This window comes from Cherax quadricarinatus, chromosome 70, assembly GCF_038502225.1.
Source record: "Cherax quadricarinatus isolate ZL_2023a chromosome 70, ASM3850222v1, whole genome shotgun sequence".
NCBI lineage: Eukaryota > Metazoa > Arthropoda > Malacostraca > Decapoda > Parastacidae > Cherax > Cherax quadricarinatus.
Window position 1 is genome coordinate 16,086,763 of NC_091361.1, and position 27,741 is coordinate 16,114,503.

The 27,741-nt window shown below is 46.4% G+C and overlaps 1 protein-coding gene across 5 annotated transcripts in view; it reads right to left on the reverse strand.

Annotated features, from left to right (window-relative positions):
* Nucleotides 1-27,741, reverse strand: part of Pde11 (Phosphodiesterase 11) — a 580,189-nt gene that overhangs the window by 338,369 nt on the left and 214,079 nt on the right. The window contains exon 4 of one of the 5 annotated variants that reach the window (XM_070099916.1): nt 9,426-9,547. The exons of the other annotated variants lie outside the window; for them this stretch is intronic. The gene's annotated coding sequence lies outside the window, so the exon portion shown is untranslated. The remainder of the gene's footprint in view (nt 1-9,425; nt 9,548-27,741) is intronic. 5 annotated transcript variants of the gene reach the window in all.

A 27,741-nucleotide genomic window follows, 5' to 3' on the forward strand; every position in this document is an offset into this window, starting at 1 on the left:
GGCTGGGAACCCACAGTCTTAGGATAAGAACCAAAGAGAATCAACATGGTGATTTGCCTCTCTTCAATCAAAGAGCCAGATTAGATCAGTATTGCTCTCTGAAGAGAGACTACATGATGCCTCTTAATTATGGTGTGGCTTGACGTCTTTCTGAGTCATTGAGATTAAGTACCACGACTAGTTAAGTGCTTCCATTGGGCTTCCTGGACTTAAGCCAGAACCCACACTCTTAGAGGTGGACTTGATTTCGAGGACTTTATTAGTACAAGTCCTAAGTGTCGATTATAATCATTTAATGATATTTAGATACTACGATAGCGGATTAAATGAAGTGCCTGATGTCACAAAATCCAAAACACTCAATCCCCAAGAAGACACAGAAAGACCTGCGGCACAGAAGTTCATATCTCTTCCCTACCGTGGTCATCATATACAGTGCACTGCAGCACAATGGTCTTGGCAATGGGGTAAGGAAGTCAGTTCCAGAGGTTGTCAAGTACCATTTCCATACTCCCAGTAAACACCCTCCAGCCTGTCCAAGATTCATTCTGCTTGGTCATTAATCAGGAACCAGATGTCAACAAGGACATCAAACTGGTAAGCATGCACTTTAATGTAATTTTAGCAGTCAGCTGTGAATTACATGATCACCATATACTTGACAGAGGTCGTGAAGAGGTTGGCAAGGCACTGAGTGATTTAGCTTAAACTAATTAACAGCCATTCCAGCATACACAAAGTCCCCCACAATATCTGAACAGTTGGAGTTTGTCACTAATGAATATATTTTCCATGGCCATCTAGTCGACTTTAGTGATATTTACTTGCAATTTCTCAGTGTTATACTCATTTAAGTGTCATTCGCAAGGATGATACACAGCTATGGCAGGTATTTTTTCGTCTGTCTGCCATGAATAAAAGAAACAGCAAAGACGCCAGGACCGTGGTATTTTGTACTTCATTATATATAAAAGTTCGATGAAGAAGACCATTACGTCACGTGTGTTAGACATTTGGATTTATGTCAGAAATGATTCCTGGAGTCCGCAGAAGAACTAGAAAAGAGAAACTATACTTCCTCCACTTTCATGACGTTTAGTAGATTATTAAACAGTGATTCAAACTGATTTTTTAAGATTTGACTGATTTCTTTTCATAATTATTATATAATTTCCTGTGATCAGTAGGCCACTTCAAAAAAAATTATTTTAAAAAGGGCAAAATTTAATTTTTTTTTCAATTTACTGAAAAAGCTTTTTTGTTCCTTTGGCATTTCTTCCTTCTGACATGAACGCTTTTTATTTATACTCTTTGTTAATAACCTCTTGATAATGGTTATTTTCACTGTGTTGTGTAATATGATAGTTATGGATTAAACAAAGAACATCATCCACATATCTGTACTGTTGTCTACTTCTGAACATTCTCCTGTTTTGTCTCTTAGTAAGTGTAGAGCCACAGTGTGGTGAGGACACATCTGTGACAACGCGAATCCCATGGAATGACAGTACTGAAACGAACCCACCGTGTTCTTTAGTTAACTGCTGGGAAGAGCTAAACCTGAATGGTTCCCTCATCGCCTGGGGAATGGGACTACAGGTAACTTGTAACCTACAAAAAGAGGAAGAGAGAGATAAACAGACAGGCCGTTGCAGCTCCTGTTCAGAATTTCCCAAAAGCACAGTGACATCAGCAAAAAGTAACTGTGACAACTCCCACTTTGTGTTAGATTCTTTGTCATCCAATCCGACACCTTTTCCTAACACCACTAACATTCGCTTCTCTTACAACTACATCTATAAATATACTGAACAACCACGGTGACAACGCATCCCTGTCTAAAGCATACTTTTACCGGAAAATAATCTCCTTCTATCCTACACACCATAATCTGAGCCTCAATATCCTTATAAAAACTAACTGCTTTCAGTAACCTACCATCTATTCAATACACTTGCAACATCTGCCACATTGCTTCCCTATCCACCCTGTCACATGCATTTTCTAAACACACACACACAAACACATAGCCTAGCAAGTGATGTAGTGGATGCAGGAACCATACATAGCTTTAAGACGAGGTATAACAAAGTTCAGGAAACAGAGGACCTAGTAGCGATCAGTGAAGAGGCGGGGCCAGGAGCTGGGTCTCGACCCCTGCAACCACAATTAGGTGAGCACTTATATATATATATATATATATATATATATATATATATATATATATATATATATATATATATATATACATACATACATATATATATATATATATATATATATATATATATATATATATATATATATATATATATATATATATATATATACATATTGGCCGTTTCCCGGCAGGTTGGCCCGAGAAAGAAAAACAGTCATCATTCACTGTCTTGCCAGAGGCTTGCCTACATTACATCTTATAAAACTGCAACATTAACACCCTCCTTCAGAGTGCAGACACTGTACTTCCCATCTTAAGGACTCAAGTCCAGCCTACCGGTTTCCCTGAATCCCTTCATAAATGTTACTTTGTTCACACTCCAACAGCACGTCAAGTCTCCACTCGCTCCTAACACGCTCACGCATGTTTGCTGGAAGTCCGAGCCCCTCCCACACAAAACCTCCTTTACCTCGTCTCTTCAACCATTCCTAGGCCGACCCCTACCCCGCCTTCCCTCCACTACAGATTTATACTCTCTCAAATTCATTTTGTTTTGCACCAACCTCTTTACATGTTCGAACTACCTCAACCACCTCCTCAGCTCTCTGGATAATACTTTTGGTAATCATGCACCTCGTTCTAATTTCCAAACTACAAATTCTCTGCATTATATTCACACCACACATTGCCCTCAGACATGACATCTCCACTGCCTCCAGCCTTCTCCTTGTTGCAACATTCACCACCCATGCTTCTCACCCATATACGAGCATTGCTATATCTATCCTCTCATACATTCCCCTCTTTGCTTCCATGGATAAAGTTCTTGGTCTCCACAGACTCCTCAGTGCACCAATCACCTTTTTCCCATCATCAATTCTACGATTCACCTCATCCTTCATTGACCCATCTGAATACATTCTGAATACGTTCACTTCCTCCATACTCTCTCCCTCCAATCTGATATCCAATCTTTCGTCACCTAATCTTTTTATCCTCATCACCTTACTCTTTCCCATATCACTTTTAATTTTCTTCTTTTACAGACCCTACCAAATTCATCCACCAACCTCTGCAACTTCTCTTCAGAATCTCCCAAAAGCACAGTGTCATCAGCAAAGAGCAACTGTGACAACTCCCACTTTGTGTTTGATTCTTCATCTTTTAACTCCACACCTCTTACCAACACCCGAGCATTCACTTCTCTTACAACTCCATCTATAAATATAATGAAAAACCATGGTGACATCACACATCCTTGTCTAAGGCCTACTTTTACTGGGAAATTGCGAGTGATAGCTATGTGGGCAGATTCTCTGATTTTGCGTTTGTAGCTTCAGTGTGATTTGTGTTTGATGGTGGCGGCTTCCCAATGCATACTGTGACCGTTGATGCTGACATGTTGAAAAATGGCTGAATTATCCTGTGCATAACGTATTGTCCTTTGGTGTTCAATGATCCTTGTAGACAGTGCTTTTCCTGTCTACAGATTTGGGCCCAAATCATCAAATATTCTCTAGGATTAAATTATGAGGAGTCTTTCTCGCCTACTTTTCGAGAACAGATCGAGGGACTTCACGTGTTCCCCGTTATTCAGGTGCTTAACTGAATTTATATGGGCAGAAAGGTTTCCTGTACTTTCTCCAGGTCTTCAGTTTCATCTGCCTTAATAGTGGCAATATTCCAGCCAACAGTGAACAGCTGACTAAAGCAGAATTAAGATCGGCTTAGCATCTCCTGTTTTGAAATCTCTAGTTACTAACATACTATTTTCCATACGGGTATGAAAAAAATTGTAATTCTTCAATATTACATCACCTCCCCTAGGTCTCTCACATTAAATTTCCGTTCTGTTGAGTGATTAGAGTTTGTTTACTTCTCAGTCCCACCTTTATTTACTCAATCTTTCCACAGGGGAGTAGCTGAAATTTGTTCTCACTGAACATACCGTTGTCAGCGGCCCACCGGAAGACTTTGTTTATGTTAGCTAAGAGGTTACAAAGTGTTATGCTGAAGTTACAGTTATAAAGGTTTTATGCTGAAGTAGCAACGTTAGCAGCAACTAAGGTTTCATGCTCCTGGTGTAGCAAAATTAGCAGCTACAAAGATTGATGGTATTGATGTAGCAATGTTGGCAGCTACCAAGGTCTGATAGTGGTGACGTAGCAATGTTGGTAGCTACCAAGGTTTGATAGTGGTGACGTAGCAATGTTGGCAGCTACCAAGGTTTGATAGTGGTGACGTAGCAATGTTGGCAGCTACCAAGGTCTGATAGTGGTGACGTAGCAATGTTGGCAGCTACCAAGGTCTGATAGTGGTGACGTAGCAATGTTGGTAGCTACCAAGGTTTGATAGTGGTGACGTAGCAATGTTGGCAGCTACCAACGTCTGATAGTGGTGACGTAGCAATGTTGGTAGCTACCAAGGTTTGAGAGTGGTGACGTAGCAATGTTGGCAGCTACCAACGTCTGATAGTGGTGACGTAGCAATGTTGGCAGCTACCAAGTTCTGATAGTGGTGACGTAGCAATGTTGGCAGCTACCAAGTTCTGATAGTGGTGACGTAGCAGTGTTGGCAGCTACCAAGGTTTGATACTATTGACTTAACAATGCTGGCAGCTACCAAGGTATGATAGTGTTGATGTAACAATGTTGGCAGCTACCCAACACTCAATATACAAACGTAATTAAATATGCGAGAAACGACCTTGTGAACAAACCCCTTTTTACTTCTATCAGATGTGTGGTAAATTATTTTAAACATGTGATCCTTGCATTAGCCTCATGAAAAACTGAAATTACCAGCGCAAATAGTCTTGTGAAACGTTTTAAGAGGGTAATAAAGGGATTTCAAACATCTAAACATGAATCTACTGACAGCATAACATATCAACAGAGAAGCCCGGCCATAGGCCAGACTACGAGGAATAGAACCCAAGAAATCGGTCAGAAGAGCCCGTGAGAATGATCTTAACAGTGTGACATGGCAAGCCCTGGCAACACAGCATAAACAACCGTCACTGGAGGCATTAATATCATATATGCAAGGTTATTTGTCTCCATAACGTTTATCATATTCTCATTAACTACAATGTCCTACACTTGATTAACTTACCACACTTTGCTTAATTAACGTGATGTAATCCAGAATACCCACATGAGGATAATTCTTAGATCTGCAATGAGCACCAGGATCATAAACATGAAGATTCCTACTCTATAGGAAGGAATAGAACACTTACACATATTTTTCTAATGGTAAGGTAAGATAAGGTTTGTCAGGAAACAGGACAGGTGTTGCTTGACGCGGGTTTTGGTCATATGATGACCAGCCACTGGAGCTTTTGGTCATCTGATCAAGGCCTTTCACTGGCTTACTTAATATAACCATTTTTAGCTTTATATATATAGATCATGATATGTCCAACGTGGCCAGAACGGCTCAGTGATCTGTAGTTTTATACCTACAATATGACAGACAACATTAATAACATACCTGTTTATAGTCTCTACAGTGAGTACTTCGAAGTGGTCAGTATCGCCCCCTAAGTGTCGATGGGACTATTGAAGAGGTCGATAAATGGCTGGAGGTTGAAAGAGGGTCAGTAAATGTCTTGAAACGTGCTTTGTGTTGTATATCTGTGACCTTCCACTCCCCCCCCCCTTGTCTCTCATCTCTTCTGTCCCGGGAAGGATATAGGTACGTGTAGTATTCTTGTTCACTTGCCGTGCTGAACGTACTCCCTCACCTTAAACACTGTTGAGGAGCCAGTACATTCTCAATATGCAGAGCGACAGCAAAAGAGCTGTGTATTTACTATAAATTCACCAATGTAACACCCATAACGGAGCGGAAGGCCTCGATCAGATGACCAAAAACTCCAGCTGTGGGTTATTATATGACTAAGACCCGCGTCCTGTTTCCTGACAAACATTATTCCTACCCATAATGGCAGCTGCTGATACCAAGAAGTGCCGACAGTAGCTACAAGAACATTTAAAATTTGGATTTATAACTTGCGACTAAAACTCACCAATCTCCAACCAAATATCAGTGTCCTTAATGACACCCATCCTTTCCATTAATGATACCATCTGTTTCAGTAATTTTAATATTGCCTGTTTTTTAATGAAGTCATGGAAGCGACTTAGCAGGATGGAAGGAGGTGTAGTGGAGATAGGACTATCTTCTCGACACACAAAATAATCTGAAGTCGAGTGGAGCTTGCTACTCAGGGTCGTCCTTCAAGGTGTCCTCTGAGTGTGTGGCAAGGCTGAGAGCATCCCTTAGAGCGTTGGTATCCCCATGTAGACTGCTGGAGCGTTAAGTGTAATGCGCCACACTACAGGAAGCTGTGAAGATAAACTATCATACATATACACACTACCTCTATCACTGCTGCTACCTCCACACTACCTCCAACATTGTTGCTACATATACACACACTACCTCCAACACTGCTACTACATACTCACACTGCCTCCAACACTACTACTACCTATACACAACTTCCATCACCGCTACTACATACACACACTACCTCCAATACTATTGCTACATACACAGACTACTTCCAACACTACTTTTACGTGCTCACATTACGTCCAACCCTGCTGCTACATACACACTGCCTCCAACCCTGCTGCTACATACACACTGCCTCCAATACTGCTTCTACATATACACACTGCCTCCAACGGTGTTGCTACATGTACACACTGCCTCCAACACTGCTGCTACATATACACACTGCCTCCAACAGTTGCTACATATACACACTGCCTCCAACACTGCTGCTACATATACACACTGCCTCCAACGGTGTTGCTACATGCAAACACTACTCCCAACACTTCAACTACATATACACATTACCTCCAGCACTGGAGAAAAAAGAAAAACACAGTTACAGATAGGAATTTCATCGACACGTATCGCCAGTGAACAAACTTCTACAGTCACGGCACAAGGATGCACACCCAAGCAAACTATGTGCGTGAATTGCTTGATAGGACGACCGCAGGAAGCTTGCCGATCCTTCCCATGATTGTTTTTGTAAGAGGATCTGTGCTCAATTGAAAGCTCCTTGATTCTGTTGGATTCTTTCACTGGTACACATTAGCTCAGCTTCCAGGTAGTCTTCATAGTATTTTGTCCATTTCTTCGATAACCAGCCTGGTGTCCTTGTGAGATATCAGGTTTGCAGTCTTGTCCCTATGTATAACCCGTTCATTACTCATGCTCTGAGTTCTGCACGCACGCTGGTCTTCTTTCAGCCAGCTACGGGAGGTCTGTCCCATGTATTTCTGGTCACAGCCGCCGCATGGAACGCAGACACCTGCGTTGTTGTTGGTCCTGGAGGCCGTCCTTTTGCTGGTTGTGGAAGAGGCAACACTTATCTTCTTGGCGAGGGTAAGTGTAATATATTTATCCTGCAGTGTGGCCTGTAAAAAAAGCTGAATTTTCTCTTTTAACTGTTCTCTGGTTTCAGTGAGGTGATGTGTACAATCGCTCCTTGCCGAAAACACCGAAACTCATGTCGAAAACTCATGTCGAAAACACAGAACTTATTAATACCGAAGAGCCAGCAGATTCGGTGGCATGGGTCAGGGTGGCACTGTGAACATCAGAGGATATCCTGCCACGTGTGAATAACTGGCACAACCGCACACCTGGTTACACCTATCTTATCACTGCTAGAGCAGGTATTATTTACACACAGTGAAGCTAGAGAGTCTGCTGCCAGCAGTACAGGATGATGCATCCATAGACACTTGTAGTAGTAGTCGTAGTAGTCGTATTAGTAGTCGTATTAGTAGTCATAGTAATCGTAGTCGTAGTAGTCGTAGTAATAGTCGTAGTAGTAGTAGTCGTGGTAGTCGTAGTAGTCGTAGTCGTAGTACTAGGAGTCGTAGTACTAGTACTAATAGTCGTAGTCGTAGTAGTCGTAGTAGTAGCCGTAGTAGTAGTATTAGTAGTAGTAGTATTAGTAGTAGTAGTACTAGTAGTAGTAGTAGTACTAATAGTAGTACTACTAGTAGTAGCAGTAGTGGTGGTGGTGTTGGTGATGGTGACGAACTGACCTTGGCCGTCACCACTGACACTACTTTTCTCTCTCTTCGCTACTCTGAAGATATTCACAAAAAATTTTCAACAAAGAAATTAGAGATCCTTAAAGAATAGTAAGAATCAGTGTTTAGCAATCAACTCCACAAGTATTGAAGACCTGGATAATTTCTTCACTAACTCTGCCCAACATACAAACTACGTACGAAGCACTACCAGACGTCCTTTGACTTCGAAAAATACATAAATATTCACATACAAGCTTGCATTATATATATGTACAGGAATGCAAAGTACCATTAGCACGAGCAGTGTTCATTGTAGGAGAAGTCTGGATTCTGGCGAAATTCCAGAGGCCTTAAAGAGTGTAGATGTACAGCAGCTTCTCTTCACAAGGGATGGAGCAGACTATTGACAAAAATCTACAGACCGCTAGCACTAACATCACACATCATGGAAATCTGAAAGGGGTGTCCAGACGCGAACTGGAAAATGTGCAAAGTTCGTTTTCTGTCACACTGAATTAATAAAATATATAAAATGCTAGGAACGCCTCGAAGTACTTAAAATGTGCTTCTCTGGAGCACAGGAGATGATACTTGATACATGTAAGATATCTGAGATACCGGCGTAAATCCACACACTTCCATAACGCAGTGGAGCGAGGTAGTACAAAACAGACACAGTAAACAGCAGGGACACCATTTGTGGCAACATTTGTGGTGAAAGAGTGTACAACGTACTAACAGCAGATTTAACGGAATCTTTTGCAGAAGGCGTCAAGCGGAATCTAGATTACTACCTCCGTTAAGTGCCATATCAACCAGGCTGTGATAGCTATGAGGCCAGAGAGCTGCTAATAGTATCAACTTGGCTGGAAAAATATCCTACAAGAAACCTTGGCTAGAAACCGTGATTGTAGGCTCAAAAAACTCTCGAGAATGATCACAGGTGTATCACAGTGAGGGAGTATACCAGCACTACACTTCATGAAGATGTGTTGTGAGGGAGAAGGTAGCTGAGTTTGTGGGTCATCGTCCCTGTGGCCCGGTCCCAGACCAGATCAGTAGAGGGTACTTACCTTCCCGTGCCAGCCCAGAGCAGTTAGACAGTACTTACCTCCCGGGTCCCAGACCAGAACAGGAAGACAGTAGCTACCTTCCCCAGTGCCAGATCACAGCAGGTAGACAGTACTTACCTCCCGGACCATAGCAGGTGGGCAGTAGTTACCTGCAGGGTCCTAGACCACAACAGGTAGACAGCAGTACCTCACCACAGCACAGCAACAGTACAGCAACAGTACAGCAACACTCATCTCACCTGCGAGGATACAAAAAAAAAAAAAACTTTAATTAATTTAACACAAGTAAACTTTCTTAATTAAGAAGCATCTAATCTAATGGGAAAGTTTGAACTCCTTCCATCTGTTTTTCTTGAAATGTAAATATAAGAGATGGAAAAAAATACATTAATACACCTGGAAAATCCCAAAATTTGGTCTTAAATCAACACAGAAAACAACACTGAGAGAACACACACAGAACAGCTTACAGTAAACAACACAGAAATCAACACACAGTAAACAGCACACGGAAATCAACACATGGAAATCAACACATGGAAATCAACACACGGAAATCAACACACGGAAATCAACACACGGAAATCAACACACGGAAATCAACACACGGAAATCAACACACGGAAATCAACACCCGGAAATCAACACACGGAAATCAACGCACGGAAATCAACATACACAACACACGGAAATCAACACACGGAAATCAACACACGGAAATCAACACACGGAAATCAACACACGGAAATCAACACACACGGAAACACACGGAAATAAACACACGGAAATCAACACACGGAAATCAACACACGGAAATCAACACACGGAAATCAACACACAACACACGGAAATCAACACACGGAAATCAACACACGGAAATCAACACACGGAAATCAACACACGGAAATCAACACACGGAAATCAACACACGGAAATCAACACACGGAAATCAACACACGGAAATCAACACACGGAAATCAACACACGGAAATCAACGCACGGAAATCAACACACGGAAATCAACACACGGAAATCAACACACGGAAATCAACACACGGAAATAAACACACGGAAATAAACACACGGAAATCAACACACGGAAATCAACACACGGAAATCAACACACGGAAATCAACACACGGAAATCAACACACGGAAATCAACAGAGAGAAATCATTCCCTACCAAAGCCAGAGGCTTGGCAGTGTCGAATACACCAGAGTAAATAAGTGACGCGGTGAGTATCTCAAATCTGTTCCTGATTAGCCGGGCTGTGATGCTGACGTTGGACGTCGTGCGTCTAGCACCAACAGCCTGGTTGATCAGGCCATCCATCGGGAAGCCTGTTTCGCCACGCAATGGCTTCTTCAGTCCAATGCAAAGAAAGGTGGAAGACGTGGAGGAGTTTGTGGTAATCAATCCCTCAGCCACTGCGTAGCGAAACGTTTCCAGGTAGACTCCTGGGAGACTCCTGGGAGACTCCTGGGAGACTTTGCATTTAGATTTTGCATTTAGACTAGTGTTGGTCGCTGGTGTAGCAGTGTGGACTCGATCCTCCGTCTACTAATTCTAACCTAACACTGTTTAATCAGGCCTGTATAGAGGATACCAATTGGAACAGGATGCACGAAGGATACCAACTAAAAAAGCATGCGTGAGGGATACCAACTGGAACTGCATGCGTGTGGGATACCCAATTGGAACAACGTGCGTGGGCATACAGACTGGAACAGCATGCGTGAGGGATACCAACTGGAACTGTATGCGTGTGGGATACCCAATTTGAACAACGTGCGTGGGGATACAGACTGGAACAGTATGCGTGAGGGATACCAAACTTGAACAACGTGTTTAGGGATACCAACTGGAACAGCATGTGTTGGGGTTACCAGCTGTAACAGCATGCGTGAGGGATACTGAAACAACGTGCGTGGGGATTCCAACTGAAACAACGTGCGTGAGTATACCAACTAGAACAGCGTGCTTGAGGATACGAATTGGAACAGTATGCGTGAGAGATACCCAACTGGAACAACGTGCGTGGGGATACCAATTGGAACAGCTTGCGAGAGAGATACTAACTGGAACAGCATGCGTGAGGGATATCAAATGAAACAGCATGCATGAGGGATACCCAACTGGAACAACGTGCGTGGGTATACCAACTAGAACAGCGTGCTTGGGGGATACCAATTGGAACAGAATGCTTGAAGGATACCAACTGGAACAGCATGCGTGAGGGATATCAACTAGAACATCATGTGTGGGGATACAAACTGGAACAGCATGCGTGGAGGATAATAACTGGAACATGTGTGGGATACCAACTGGAACAACATGTGTGGAGGGATACCAACTACATGGGGATACCAACTGGAACAACACGTTTGGGAATACAAACTGGAATAACATGTCTGGGGGATACCAACATGAGCAACATGTGTGGGGTACCAACTGGAACATGTCTGGGGAATACCAACTGGAACAACATGTGTGGGGGTACCAATTGGAACAACATTTGTGGGGGATACCAACTGGAACAGCATGCGCAGGGGATACCAATTATATTGTTAATGTAGGTTAAATATACGCTAATTTCGTTTAATGTACGTTTAACCTAACCTAACGTAAACTAGCCTAAACTAGCCTAACCTAATCTAACGTAAACTAACCTAAACTAACGTAACCTAAACTAACCTAACCTAACGTAAACTAACCTAACTTAACTTAAATTAACCTAACCTAAGCTAAACTAACCTAACCTAAACTAACTTAACCTAACCTAACCAACCCTAAACTAACCTAAACTAAACTAACCTAAACTAAACTAACCTAACCTAACTTAACCTAGCCTAACTTAACCTAACCAAGCCTAAACTGACCTAAGTTAAACTAAGCTAAACTAAACTAACATAATCAACCTAACCCAATCTAAACTAACCCATTTTAATCTAGCCTAGAAAAGTTACAGTATCAGAGTTGTACTGATGCTGGCCCGTGACGTGCATGTGACCGTTGTAGAGTTTTAGAACCCTAGTAACATAGCCTGGGGACTGATATCCTGGTGACTGTCAAGACAACCAGCCTGTTGGTGATAGCGTGTTGTTGACTGAGGCAGCAACACGCTGAATAAGTGAACCAGCAACACGCTGGGTAAGTGAGCCAGCAACACGCTGGATAAGTGAGCCAGCAACACGCTGGATAAGTGAGCCAGCAACATGCTGGGTAAGTGAGCCAGCAACACGCTGGATAAGTGAGCCAGCAACACGCTGGATAAGTGAACCAGCAACACGCTGGATAAGTGAGCCAGCAACACGCTGGATAAGTGAGCCAGCAACATGCTGGATAAGTGAGCCAGCAACACGCTGGATAAGTGAACCAGCAACACGCTGGATAAGTGAACCAGCAACACGCTGGATAAGTGAGCCAGCAAAACGCTGGATAAGTGAGCCAGCAACATGCTGGATAAGTGAGCCAGCAACACGCTGGATAAGTGAGCCAGTAACACGCTGGATAAGCGAGCCAGCAAAACGCTGGATAAGTGAGCCAGCAACACGCTGGATAAGTGAGCCAGCAACACGCTGGATAAGCGAGCCAGCAACACGCTGGATAAGCGAGCCAGCAACACGCTGGATAAGCGAGCCAGCAACACGCTGGATAAGCGAGCCAGCAACACGCTGGATAAGCGAGCCAGCAACACGCTGGATAAGCGAGCCAGCAACACGCTGGATAAGCGAGCCAGCAAAACGCTGGATAAGTGAGCCAGCAACACGCTGGATAAGTGAGCCAGCAACACGCTGGATAAGCGAGCCAGCAACACGCTGGATAAGCGAGCCAGCAACACGCTGGATAAGCGAGCCAGCAACACGCTGGATAAGCGAGCCAGCAACACGCTGGATAAGTGAACCAGCAACACGCTGGATAAGTGAACCAGCAACACGCTGGATAAGCGAGCCAGCAAAACGCTGGATAAGTGAGCCAGCAACACGCTGGATAAGTGAGCCAGCAACAAGCTGGATAAGTGAGCCAGCAAAACGCTGGATAAGTGAACCAGCAACACGCTGGATAAGTGAGCCAGAACACGCTGGATAAGTGAACCAGCAACACGCTGGATAAGTGAACCAGCAACACGTCGGATAAGTGAACCAGCCTGACTCACTTATCCAGTAACTGACGTGTATGATTTTATTTCCAGGAAGGAAAAGTTATCTGTATATTTTCTAGATTTTAATTTTTTCTGCTTCAAAGGGATTTACAAGTGTTTCAAAATCTATCATAAAAAAAATCACAAAAACGAGGCATCGAACTGCGTGGATGCTGACCCTTGGTATGAGTACCAGGTAGACAGCAGGTAGGTAGGTAGGTAGGTAGGTAGGTACGTACGTAGGTAGGTAGGTAGGTACGTACGTAGGTAGGTAGGTAGGTAGGTACGTACGTACGTAGGTGGGTGGGTAGGTAGGTGATAAACGAGATATCTAAATACAATAAGAAGTGAGGCGTCGAACTAAATGGAACATGACCCTTGGTATCAGTACTAGGTAGACAGCAGGTAGATACGTAGGTAGGTACGTACGTACGTAGGTGGGTGGGTAGGTAGGTAGGTGATAAACGAGATATCTAAATACAATAAGAAGTGAGGCGTCGAACTAAATGGAACATGACCCTTGGTATCAGTACTAGGTAGACAGCAGGTAGATACGTAGGTAGGTACGTACGTACGTAGGTGGGTGGGTAGGTAGGTAGGTGATAAACGAGATATCTAAATACAATAAGAAGTGAGGCGTCGAACTAAATGGAACATGACCCTTGGTATCAGTACTAGGTAGACAGCAGGTAGATACGTAGGTAGGTACGTACGTACGTAGGTGGGTGGGTAGGTAGGTAGGTGATAAACGAGATATCTAAATACAGTAAGAAGTGAGGCGTCGAACTAGTGGAACATGACCCTTGAAATCAGTACTAGGTAGACAGCAGGTAGGTAGGTACTAGAGTCTAGTACAGTAGATATTAATTCCCTAGTAGTAGCCTGGAATCCTCCTCCCCCACACACACAGTGAAGAGGCGGGGCCAGGAGCTATGACTCGACCCCTGCAATCACATATAGGTGAGTACATATAGGTGAGTATACATAGGTCGGCACACACACACACACACACACACACACACACACACACACACACACACACACAACCACACACACACAACCACACACACACAACCACCCACACACACACACACACACACACACACACACACCACCTCGCAATCAGACATCACCACCACAACAACAGCCCCAACACGGCCAATCACCACACAGTCCAATCAGAAAACCAATTAAAACCTGTTGTTAACGACCTTGACGATGCAATTTACTGATGTACCAGAGAGAGACAGAGAGCTTCGTCACCACATATTACTGGCTTCTGACTGCTTCAACCCTGTCGTACCTACTCTTAAAACTGTGTACGTATGATACAAAAGTGGGCATGTGGCCACGGTTACAAAACAACAGTCTGTAGTCAGCAGCCGGGAGGCCTGGTCCGGGAGGCCTGGTCCGGGAGGCCTGGTCCAGGAGGCCTGGTCCGGGAGGCCTGGTCCGGGAGGCCTGGTCCGGGAGGCCTGGTCCGGGAGGCCTGGTCCGGGAAGCCTGGTCCGGGAGGCCTGGTCCGGGAGGCCTGGTCCGGGAAGCCTGGTCCAGGAGGCCTGCTCCGGGAGGACTGGTCCGGGGGGCCTGGTCCGGGAAGCCTGGTCCAGGAGGCCTGGTCCGGGACACCTGGTCCAGGAGGCCTGCTCCGGGAGGACTGGTCCGGGGGGCCTGGTCCGGGAGACCTGGTCCGGGAAGCCTGCTCCGGGAAGCCTGCTCCGGGAAGCCTGCTCCGGGAAGCCTGCTCCGGGAGGCCTGCTCCCGGAGACCTGGTCCAGAAGGCCTGGTCCAGGAGGCCTGGTCCAGGACCGTGCCACGGAGGCGATGAATGAGCGTTTGTGTGTGTGTGTGTGTGTGTGTGTGTGTGTGTGTGTGTGTGTGTGTGTGTGTGTGTGTGTGTGCGTGCGCGCGCGTGTATGTGTATGTGTGTGGAGTTAAGCGCTAAAACCGTGCGGGCCATTCAGTATAAGGAATAATGACGGCTCGATCCTCCGTACCTTACAGCTGCTCGGGGAACGAGAAGAATGTTAGGTAGCCATGTTGCGTGAACGTGCGTAGAAGTATGAAAAGCATACATATGAACGTGTGTGGACGTATGAACGTATAAATACGAACGTGTGAGCACGTACGAAAGTTTTCGTTTAAACGTTCGTAAACGCATGAAGGTATACACATGAACGTGTATGGTTACATGAAGGTATACACATGAACGTGTATGGTTACATGAAGGTATACACATGAACGTGTATGGTTACATAAAGGTATACACATGAACGTGTATGGACAGATGTTGGTATACATGAAAACGTACGTACGTACATGTAAACTAGAGACCTCGACGTAACACACACGAACTAGTGATGGTATACACATGATACACATATGGACACGTGTGTGTGCGTGTCCATGTGCTATGTGAACTCTTTGAACACGTGGTTTGCACAACAACGAGGCGGAAATGGCAATGAGAGAGGAGAGAAAGCAGAGTGTGAGATGTGTGATAGATGCTGCCTGTTTTTGCTCATATCTACGTGAAGGACTTTCCGCCCTTACTAGGAAACTGTAGTGTGTGGGATGCTGGTAATCACCAGTGGTGGTGGTGATGGTGGTAGTGGTGGTGGTGATGGTGGTGGTGGTGGTGATGGTGGTGGTGGTGATGGTGGTAGTGGTGGTGGTGGTAGGGGGGTGGTTCTGGTTGTGGTGCTGATGGTGATGGAGGGTGGTGGTGATGATGGTGGTGGTTGCAGTGGTGCTGGTTATGGTGGTGGTTGTGGTGGGAGTGCTGGTGATGGTGATGGGGGGTGGTGGTGATAATGGTGGTAGTGTTATTGGTGGGGGTTTGGCGGTCGTGGTGGAGAGTGAGGGGGTTGGTGGTAGTGGCGGAGGGTGCCGGTGGTGGTGGGGGAGCCGGTGGGGGGGTGATGGTGGTAGTTCAATCGAGAGGGGGTGAGAGTTTTGTCGTATGAAGGTGGTAGGTTATTAGTGTGGGGGTAGTATGTTAGTAGTGCAGAGAGGTGGCATGTCAGTACTGTGGGGGTGGTAGGTTATTAGTGTGGGGGGTAGTATGTTACTAGTGCGGAGGGGTGGTATGTCAGTACTGTGGAGGGTGGTAGGTTATTAGTGTGGGGGGTGGTAGGTTATTAGTGTGGGGGTGGTATGTTAGTAGTATCGGGGTGGTATGTTAGTTGTGGGGGTGGTATGTTAGTAGTGTGGGGGAGGTATGTTAGTAGTGTGGGGGTGGTATATTAGTAGTCTGGGGGTGGTATGTTAGTAGTGTGGGGGGTGGTATGTTAGTAGTGTGGGGGGTGGTATATTAGTAGTGTGGGGGGTGGTATGTTAGTAGTGGAGGTGGAATGTTAGTGGCGTGTGGGGGTGGTATGTTAGCAGTGTGGGGTGGTGGTAGGTAAGTAGTGACGGGGTGGTATGTTAGTAGTGTGGGGGTGGTATGTTAGTGTGGGGATGGTATGTTAGTGTGGGGGTGGTATGTTAGTAGTGTGGGGGTGGTATGTTAGTGTGGGGATGGTATGTTAGTGTGGGGGTGGTTTGTTACTAGTGTGGGGGTGGTATGTTAGTAGTGTGGGGGTGGTATGTTAGTGTGGGGATAGTATGTTAGCGTGGGGGTGGTATGTTAGTACGGTGGGGGTGGCATGTTACTAGTGTGGGGGTGGTATGTTACTAGTGTGGGGGTGGTATATTACTAGTGTGGGGGTAGTATGTTACTAGTGTGGGGGTGGTATGTTACTAGTGTGGGGGTGGTATGTTACTAGTGTGGGGGTGGTATGTTACTAATGTGGGGGTGTTATGTTACTAGTGTGGGGGTGGTATGTTAGTGTGGGGGTGGTATGTTACTAGTGTGGGGGTGGTATATTAGTAGTGTGGGGGTGGTATGTTACTAGTGTGGGGGTGGTATGTTAGTAGTGTGGGGGTGGTATGTTACTAGTGTGGGGGTGGTATGTTACTAATGTGGGGGTGGTATGTTACTAGTGTGGGGGTGGTTTGTTACTAGTGTGGGGGTGGTATGTTTCTAGTTTGGGGTTGGTATGTTACTAGTGTGGGGGTGGTATGTTACTAGTGTGGGGGTGGTATGTTAGTAGTGTGGGGGTGGTATGTTACTAGTGTGGGGGTGGTATGTTAGTAGTGTGGGGGTGGTATGTTACTAGTGTGGGGGTGGTATGTTACTAGTGTGGGGGTGGTATGTTAGTGTGGGGGTGGTATGTTACTAGTGTGGGGGTGGTATGTTACTAGTGTGGGGGTGGTATGTTACTAGTGTGGGGGTGGTATGTTACTAGTGTGGGGGGTCGTAAGTTAGTACCTCACCATAGAGTATGACGTATGATGGGAGTTTCTTGCAGTTATTGGTAAACAGAAAGTTGCACGAGTCTGGGCCTGGTGGTGGTGTGTCAACTGGTGGCGAAGGTTATTCTGGAGTTTTTGGCGACGCTAACAAATTTTTAGTCTCGTTCATTAATATCTTCTTCGGATTGTCAACCTTGAATTCTGATCCATGACTCTCTGAACACAGAATCAAATTATTTTTTTGGTAACGTCAGTGTCAGCTCCATCTTTTGGATCAACCACCCTATACTTGATGAGCTTTGTGGCCTGAATTATGCATATTGTAGATTTCTTTCACTGTCATTAATTACTTTTCGCTTCCTGTGCCCTTCCTGAACTTTGAAATTTACGACTCATTCGCCAGTGGTTCAAAACTCACCCGTACCATGATTTATATTCAATATTTTCTATATATCTGACCAGTTTTTCGTTCTACACCTCAGACGGTCTTCAACCCTTGAGAAGTTCAGTGATCCTTCGTCTTCGCTTGTAGAGGGGGCGTCTTTCTCTTTCTAGTCTATATCTTTTCTTTTTTTCCTTTGTGATAAGCACCTTGAGCACACTTCTAGGGTCAATGAATTTATGATTTCTTGACACTGCTTCAGATGAATGTTATTCAGTCGTCCAGCATGTCTCATTAAGGAGATGACTTCTTTGATCCTACTGGCATCACACACTACCCCTGGCACAACACACTGCCGCTGGCACAATACACACTGCCGCTGGCACAACACACACTGCCCCTGGCACAACACACTGCCGCTGGCACAACACACACTGCCCCTGGCACAACACACACTGCCGCTGGCACAACACACACTGCCCCTGGCACAACACACACTGCCGCTGACACAACACACACTGCCGCTGGCACAACACACACTGCCCCTGGCACAACACACACTGCCCCTGGCACAACACACACTGCCGCTGGCACAACACACTGCCGCTGGCACAACACACACTGCCCCTGGCACAACACTCACTGCCGCTGGCACAACACACACTGCCCCTGGCACAACACACACTGCCCCTGGCACAACACACATTGCCCCTGGCACAACACACTGCCGCTGGCACAACACACACTGCCCCTGGCACAACACATACTGCCCCTGGCACAACACACACTGCCGCTGGCACAACACACACTGCCGCTGGCACAACACACACTGCCCCTGGCACAACACACACTGCCCCTGGCACAACACACTGCCGCTGGCACAACACACGCTGCCCCTGTCACAACACACACTGCCCCTGGCACAACACACACTGCCCCTGGCACAACACATACTGCACCTGGCACAACACACACTGCCCCTGGTACAACACACACTGCCCCTGGTACAACACACACTGCCCCTGGCACAACACACACTGCCCCTGGCACAACACACACTGCCCCTGGTAGAACACACACACTGCCCCTGGTACAACACACACTGCTCCTGGCACAACAAGCACTACCCTCGGTACAACACACACTGCCCCTGGCACAACACACTGCTCCTGGTACAACAAACTGCCCCTGGCACAACACACACGCTGCCCTTGGCACAACACACACTGCCCCTGACACAGCACACACTGCCCCTGGTACTACACACACTGCCCCTGGTACAACATACACTGCCCCTGGCACAACACACTGCCCCTGGCACCCCTACACTCAGAAGGTCAGATGAATGTCCTGTGTAATTGCGTCTCTGTTTAACTGTACCTCTGTTGACTGTGACAACAACACTAATGTTGGAGGAGGTGGTGGAGGTGGTGGAGGAGGTGGTGGAGGAGGTGGTGGAGGAGGTGGTGGAGGAGGAGGTGGAGGAGGAGGAGGTGGTGGTGGTGGAAGAGGTGGTGGAGGAGGAGGTGGAGGAGGAGGTGGAGAAAGAGGAGGAGGATGAAGAGGAGGTGAAGCAAGAGGAGGAGGAAGAAGAAGAGAAGGTGATGGTGAGTGTGGTGGTCGTCAGCATGGTGGTTGTGAGTATGGTGGTGGTGGTGAGTATGGTGGTGGTGGTGAGTATGGTGTTGGTGGTATGGTGGTGGTGGTGAGTATGGTGGTGGTGGTGAGTATGGTGGTGGTGGTGAGTATGGTGGTGGTGGTGAGTATGGTGGTGGTATGGTGGTGGTGAGTATGGTGGTAGTATGGTGGTGTTGAGTGTGGTGGTGTTAAGTGTGGTGGTGGTGAGTATGGTGGCGGTGTTGAGTGTGGTGGTGAGTGTAGTGGTGGTGAGTATGGTGGTGGTGAGTGTGGAGGTGGTGAGTGTGGTGGTGGTGTGGTGATGTTGAGTGTGGTGGTGGTGGGGGTGGTGAGTGTGGTGGTGAGTATGGTGGTGGTGGTGAGTATGGTGGTGGTGAGTGTGGTGGATGTGGTATGGTGTTGAGTGTGGTGAATGTGGTATGGTGTTGAGTGTGGTGGTGGTGGTGAGTGTGGTGGTGGTGAGTGTGGTGGTGGTGGTATGGTGGTGGTGTGTGTGGTGGTAGTGGTGGTGAGTGTGGTGGTGGTGGTATGGTGGTGGTGAGTGTGGTGGTAGTGGTGGTGAGTGTGGTGGTGGTGGTATGGTGGTGGTGAGTGTGGTGGTAGTGGTGGTGAGTGTGGTGGTGGTGGTATGGTGGTGGTGAGTGTGGTGGTGGTGAGTGTGGTAGTGGTGGTGAGTGTGGCGGTGGTGGTGAATATGGTGTTGAGTGTGGTGGTGAGTATGGTGGTGGTGATGAGTATGGTGTTGGTGAGTGTGGTGGTTGTGGCATGGTGGTGGTGTTGAGTGTTGAGTTGGTGAGTGTGGTGATGGTGAGTGTGGTAGTGGTGGTGAGTGTGGTGATGAGTGTGGTGGTGGTGGTGAGTGTGGTGGTGGTGATGGTAAGTGTGGTGTTGGTGGTGAGTGTGGTGGTGGTGAGTGTGGTGGTGGTGAGTGTGGTGGTGGTGAGTGTGGTGGTGGTGATGGTAAGTGTGGTGTTGGTGGTGAGTGTGGTGGTGGTGAGTGTGGTGGTGGTGAGTGTGGTGGTTGTGAGTGTGGTGGTGGTGGTGTGGTGGTGGTGGTGAGTGTGGTGGTGGTGGTGGTGTGGTGGTGGTGGTAAGTGTGGTGGTGGTGGTGTGGTGGTGGTGGTGAGTGTGGTGGTGTGGTGGTGAGTGTGGTGGTGGTGGTGGTGAGTGTGGTGGTGGTGGTGAGTGTGGTGGTGGTGGTGAGTGTGGTGGTGGTATGGTGGTGGTTGTGAGTGTGGTGGTGGTGAGTGTGGTGGTGGTGGTGAGTGTGGTGGTGGTGGTGGTGTGTGTGATGGTGGTGAGTGTGGTGAGAGTGAGTGTGGTGGTGGTGGTGAGTGTGGTGGTGGTGAGTGTGGTGAGAGTGAGGGTGGTGGTGAGTGTGGTGGTGGTGGTGAGTGTGGTGGTGGTATGGTGGTGGTTGTGAGTGTGGTGGTGGTGAGTGTGGTGGTGGTGGTGTGTGTGATGGTGGTGGTGTGTGTGATGGTGGTGAGTGTGGTGAGAGTGAGTGTGGTGGTGGTGGTGTGTGTGATGGTGGTGAGTGTGGTGAGAGTGAGTGTGGTGGTGGTGGTGAGTGTAGTGGTGGTGGTGAGTGTGGTGGTGGTATGGTGGTGGTTGTGAGTGTGGTGGTGGTGAGTGTGGTGGTGGTGGTGAGTGTGGTGGTGGTGGTGAGTGTGGTGGTGGTGGTGTGTGTGATGGTGAGTGTGGTGAGAGTGAGTGTGGTGGTGGTGGTGAGTGTGCTGAGAGTGAGTGTGGTGGTGGTGGTGAGTGTGGTGGTTGTGAGCGAGATGGTGGTTAGTGTAGTGGCTGTGGTGAGTATGGTGGTGGTGATTGTGGGGTGGAGGTGGTGATTGTGGATGAGGTGGTGGTGGTGATTGTGATAGTGATTGTGATGGTGGAGGAGGTTGTGGTGGTGGAGGGGGTTGTGGTTGTGATTGGTGTGGTAATGGTGATTGTGGTGGTGGAGGGGGTTGTGGTTGTGATTGGTGTGGTAGTGGTGATTGTGGTGGTGACTGTGGTGGTGGTGATACTGGTGATGTTAGTAGTGGTGATACTGGTGATGTAAGTAGTGGTGATACTGGTGATTAAAGTAGTGGTGATACTGGTGATGTTAGTAGTGGTGATACTGGTGATGAAAGTAGTGGTGATACTGGTGATGTAAGTAGTGGTGATACTGGTGATGTTAGTAGTGGTGATACTGGTGATGTAAGTAGTGGTGATACTGGTGATGTAAGTAGTGGTGATACTGGTGATGTTAGTAGTGGTGATACTGGTGATGAAAGTAGTGGTGATACTGATGATGTAAGTAGTGGTGATATTGGTGATGTAAGTAGTGGTGATACTGGTGATGTAAGTAGTGGTGATACTGGTGATGTAAGTAGTGGTGATACTGGTGATGTAAGTAGTAGTGATACTGGTGATGTTAGTAGTGGTGATACTGGTGATGAAAGTAGTGGTGATACTGATGATGTAAGTAGTGGTGATACTGGTGATGTAAGTAGTGGTGATACTGGTGATGTTAGTAGTGGTGATACTGGTGATGAAAGTAGTGGTGATACTGATGTTAGTAGTGGTGATACTGGTGATGTTAGTAGTGGTGATACTGGTTGTAGAAATGGTGGTTACATTGGTAAGGATTATGGTGATATCAGTGAGGACTGTGATGCAGATGGTGAATATCGTTGTAGTTATGATGCTGGTTGTCATGGTGATACTGACGATAGTGGTGAGAGTTGTGGTAATTATAATCGTAGTGGTGACAGTAGTGGTGATGGTGATAATGGTGTCTATGACCTCTCTCGAGGGCTTTTCTTCCTTCGCAACCAGGCATTTGGCCAAGCATCCGAGATGGGTGCCTGTTCAACCAAGCTATTGCTGTTACCCTCCTGCTGGTCCACAACCTACAACTTGAGGATTAAGACACATGTGCAACAGTTGGATATCTTTATTGTTGAAACGTTTCGCCTACACAGCAGGCTTCTTCAGTCAAATACACAAAATACACAGGTGTAGTGGTGATATGAAGATGTGCTTATTCAAATGTGAGCACCAACAGCCTAACTAGTCAAGCCCACTAATCACTTGACCAAGTCAAGAGAACAAGTAGCGGGGGATGTGACCTGGAACAAGGATCACATCGTATATAAACGTTCTTGCCATGATTCTAATTGCAGAACTTGAAGTTTAAATCTGGGTTACCAGACTTGAACGTCTTTGTGCTGTCATGTCCCTTAGGCACAAACAGTTTATCTGCTGTAGGATTTGTACGGCTCCTCGAACTGTCGCGATCCTTAAATATAACAGCACCAGCAGCAAGAACGAGTTTGTTTACCCACACAATAAGCAATTAACTGAGGCAGAGTTATCCCCCATACGCCAATAGCCTTCATGACTGTGCCAACAGACTCACCATACGTCAACAGACTTCATGGATGAGACACCAGACTCACCATACATCAAAAACCTTCATGGGTGAGTCACTAGACTCACCATACGTCAATAGCCTTCATGACCGAGTCACCAGACTCACCCACCACACGCATTTTAAACATGACTGTCCTGTTTCTCGCAACTTCTGGGTCACTACTGGAAAATGGAAGAAAAATGGTATAAAATATCGACATGATGGTAAACGAGACAAATTCAGTATGACTCTTATATGATGACGTTTCGCTCATACATTGGGCTTTATTAAGTCACTAACAGATAAACCACTAGAGGAGTAAAAAAAATCCCTTGCAACGGCTGTGACAAAATATACGGAGGCCAAACATCCTAATGCTTTCTTCCAGCGCTTTTCTAAACACCAATACGCCAACTGAATTGAATTAAATAAATCATGCATTTCAATGCGAAACTCCCAAAACTATTTGATTACCCATAATGGTGCACTGTTCATTGTCTAGAATCCTAGAATGAAAACAGAGTCAACAGTTCCAACAAAATAAGTGAGCTGCTTGCCAGGAAGCTTGTAGATAGTCTTCCTGCACAGCAACTGTTCAGAGTTGCATTGCAGTGGACTTGCTGACCCAAGCTAGGTAGATCCCACACCCCACCACCTGTCTCACACCTAACTTATCTCTTCACCTCACTTGCGTCTTCTATATATGCTCATCTTCCCTCTTCATGTTCAGCTATTGTGTGAGCGGCGCGTCGTCAACAAAGGATCATATACGGCATCTCTCTCTTCCACTGGTAGACAAGAAAAAAAATATTGGTGACACAAACAGATTTTGGAAAAGCTTTCGTTGTGTGTTCATTGTGTAATAACACACATTTTGAAAGATAGAAAAATGGGAACAGAGGTAAATTTTCTAACATCTCCGACCCAAAGAGTAATAAACGTCAAATCAGGAACATCTACAAAGAAAAAAAATGCTTAAGGCAGAGAACTTGACCAGATTCTCACTCTCGTATCTGAAATACTTTACAGACATAGATTATACAAGAGAGTGACATCCATAAAGGACACAGCACACCTCTATGCCACTATAAATCAAGTCTTTCAATGGGCCTCAGAAATAAAATTCATTGCCACCCCACTACGGAAAACTGAAATAAAACCTGAAATACAATATAAAATACAAAGATCATAATTTCAGACATTTACAACCGGAAGGAAAGTGATGCGCTGGCGTAAGACGATCAATCCAAGCAATGGATTTCCGCAACAAATAATCCTTACACGAGGCCTGGTCACAGACCGGGCTGCGGTATACTCCAGGTATACACCACTTGTATTTTTCAGGACTGGAATAATACCTGCCTTTCAAGGCAGGACGATGAAAGGCAGACATTTTGCGGTTCTAGAGAATATGTAAAGAAATTTTACTGTAACATAAAACCAAAATTTTCTGGAAAGCTTAAAATCCCTGAAATTTCGCTTCTTGGAGTGGAGGCGAGAAAGATCCATTATAACGTACACATGGAGGATGATGGAGGAATAATTCCATAAGGAGTTAAAAACTTTACAACAGCCTCCTGTCGTACGAAAGGGGAATTACTAAGAGACCTATGTCTACAAGAGAACTTTTGACATATATTCTGATTAACCAGGATGTGGTGTCGTGGGATCGATCAGGCTGATAACATGGATTCTGGAACGAGACTGGACGGTGACGGAGATGAAGAACAATACCGTGACTGGAGCAGTACATAAATAACCTGCACACAGGAGACTGAAACGTACGACGATGTTTCGGTCCTACTTGGACCGTCCTGTACAACTTTGTACATTAATCCCAGAGTTATTTTCTATTTTCTTTCTCCATACTGATTCACCGATTGTTCCCGTTTTACCGTCTTATCTAATTACTCTCTGCTTTCTCCTACTAACCCACCACTGCTTTTTCCTACTAACCCACCACTGCTTTTTCCTACTAACCCACCGCTGCTTTCTCCTACTAACCCACCACTGCTTTTTCCTAACCCACCGCTGCTTTCTCCTACTAACCCACCACTGCTTTTTCCTACTAACCCACCACTGCTTTCTACTAACATACCGCTGCTTTCTTCTAACCCACCACTGCTTTCTCCTACTAACCCACCACTGCTTTTTCCTACTAACCCACCACTGCTTTTTCCTACTAACCCACCGCTGCTTTCTCCTACTAACCCACCACTGCTTTTTCCTACTAACCCACCGCTGCTTTCTCCTACTAACCCACCACTGCTTTTTCCTACTAACCCACCACTGCTTTCTACTAACCCACCGCTGCTTTCTTCTAACCCACCGCTGCTTTCTTCTACTAACCCACCACTGCTTTCTTCTAACCCACCGCTGCTTTCTCCTAACCCACCGCTGCTTTCTTCTACTAACCCACCACTGCTTTCTTCTAACCCACCGCTGCTTTCTTCTAACCCACCGCTGCTTTCTCCTAACCCACCGCTGCTTTCTTCTACTAACCCACCACTGCTTTCTTCTACTAACCCAACGCTGCTTCTACTAACCCACCGCTGTTTTCTCCTAACCCATTACTGCTTTCTTCTACTAACCCACCGCTGCTTTCTTCTACTAACCCACCGCTGCTTTCTTCTACTAACCCACCGCTGCTTTCTTCTACTAACCCACCACTGCTTTCTCCTACTAACCCACCGCTGCTTTCTTCTACTAACCCACCGCTGCTTTCTTCTACTAACCCACCGCTGCTTTCTTCTACTAACCCACCGCTGCTTTCTTCTACTAACCCACCGCTGCTTTCTTCTACTAACCCACCACTGCTTTCTTCTACTAACCCACCGCTGCTTTCTACTAACCCACCGCTGCTTTCTTCTACTAACCCACCGCTGCTTTCTCCTACTAACCCACCGCTGCTTTCTTCTATTAACCCACCGCTGCTTCTACTAACCCACCGCTGCTTTCGACTACTAACCCACCACTGCTTTCTTCTACTAACCCACCGCTGCTTTCTTCTACTAACCCACCGCTGCTTTCTTCTACTAACCCACCGCTGCTTTCTCCTACTAACCCACCACTGCTTTCTACTAACCCACCGCTGCTTTCTTCTACTAACCCACCGCTGCTTTCTTCTACTAACCCACCGCTGCTTTCTTCTACTAACCCACCGCTGCTTTCTTCTACTAACCCACCGCTGCTTTCTTCTACTAACCCACAGCTGCTTTCTTCTACTAACCCACCGCTACTTTCTTCTAGCCCACCGCTGCTTTCTTCTACTAACCCACCGCTGCTTTCTTCTACTAACCCACCGCTGCTTTCTTCTAACCCACCGCTGCTTTCTTCTAACCCATCGCTGCTTTCTCCTACTAACCCACCGCTGCTTTCTTCTAACCCACCCCTGCTTTCTCCTACTAACCCACCGCTGCTTTCTTCTAACCCACCGCTGCTTTCTTCTACTAACCCACCGCTGCTTTCTCCTAACTCACCGCTGCTTTCTAACCCACCGCTGCTTTCTTCTAATAACCCACCGCTGCTTTCTCCTAACCCACCGCTTTCTCCAAACCCACCCCTGCTTTCTCCTAACCCACCCCTTCTTTCTCATAACCCACAGCTGCTTTCTCCAATTAAGCCACCGCTGCTTTCTCCTACTAACCCACCGCTGCTTTCCCTTAACCCACCGCTGCTTTCTCCAACCCACCACTGCTTTCTTCTAACCCACCGCTGCTTTCCCCTAATAACCCACTGCTGCTTTCCCCTTCCCCACTGCTGCTTTCTCCGACTAACCCACCGCTGCTTTCTCCTAACCCACCGCTGCTTTCCCTTATTAACCCACTGCTGCTCTCTCCTACTAACCCACTGCTTTCTCCTAACCCACCGCTGCTTTCTCCTACTAACCTACCGCTGCTTTCTCCTAACCCACCACTGCTTTCTTCTAACCCACCGCTGCTTTCTCCTAACCCACCGCTGCTTTCTTCTACTAACCCACCGCTGCTTTCTTCTACTAACCCACCGCTGCTTTCTTCTACTAACCCACCGCTGCTTTCTTCTAACCCACCGCTGCTTTCTTCTAACCCACCACTGCTTTCTTCTAACCCACCGCTGCTTTCTTCTACTAACCCACCGCTGCTTTCTTCTAACCCACCACTGCTTTCTTCTAACCCACCGCTTTCTCCTAACCCACCGCTGTTTTCTTCTACTAACCCACCGCTGCTTTCTCCTAACCCACCGGTGCTTTCTCCTAACCCACTGCTACTTTCCCCTTCCCCAAACCCACCGCTGCTTTCTTCTAACCCACCACTGCTTTCTTCTAACCCACCGCTGCTTTCTCCTAACCCACCTGCTTTTTCCCACTAACCCATCGCTGCTTTCTTCTACTAACCCACCGCTGCTTTCTCCTACTAACCCACCGCTTTTTCTCCTAACCCACCGCTGCTTTCTCCTAACCCACTGCTACTTTCCCCTTCCCCACTGCTGCTTTCTTCTAACACACCGCTGCTTTCTTCTAACATACCGCTGCTTTCTCCCAACCCACCGCTGCTTTCTTCTAACCCACCACTGCTTTCTAACCCACCGCTGCTTTC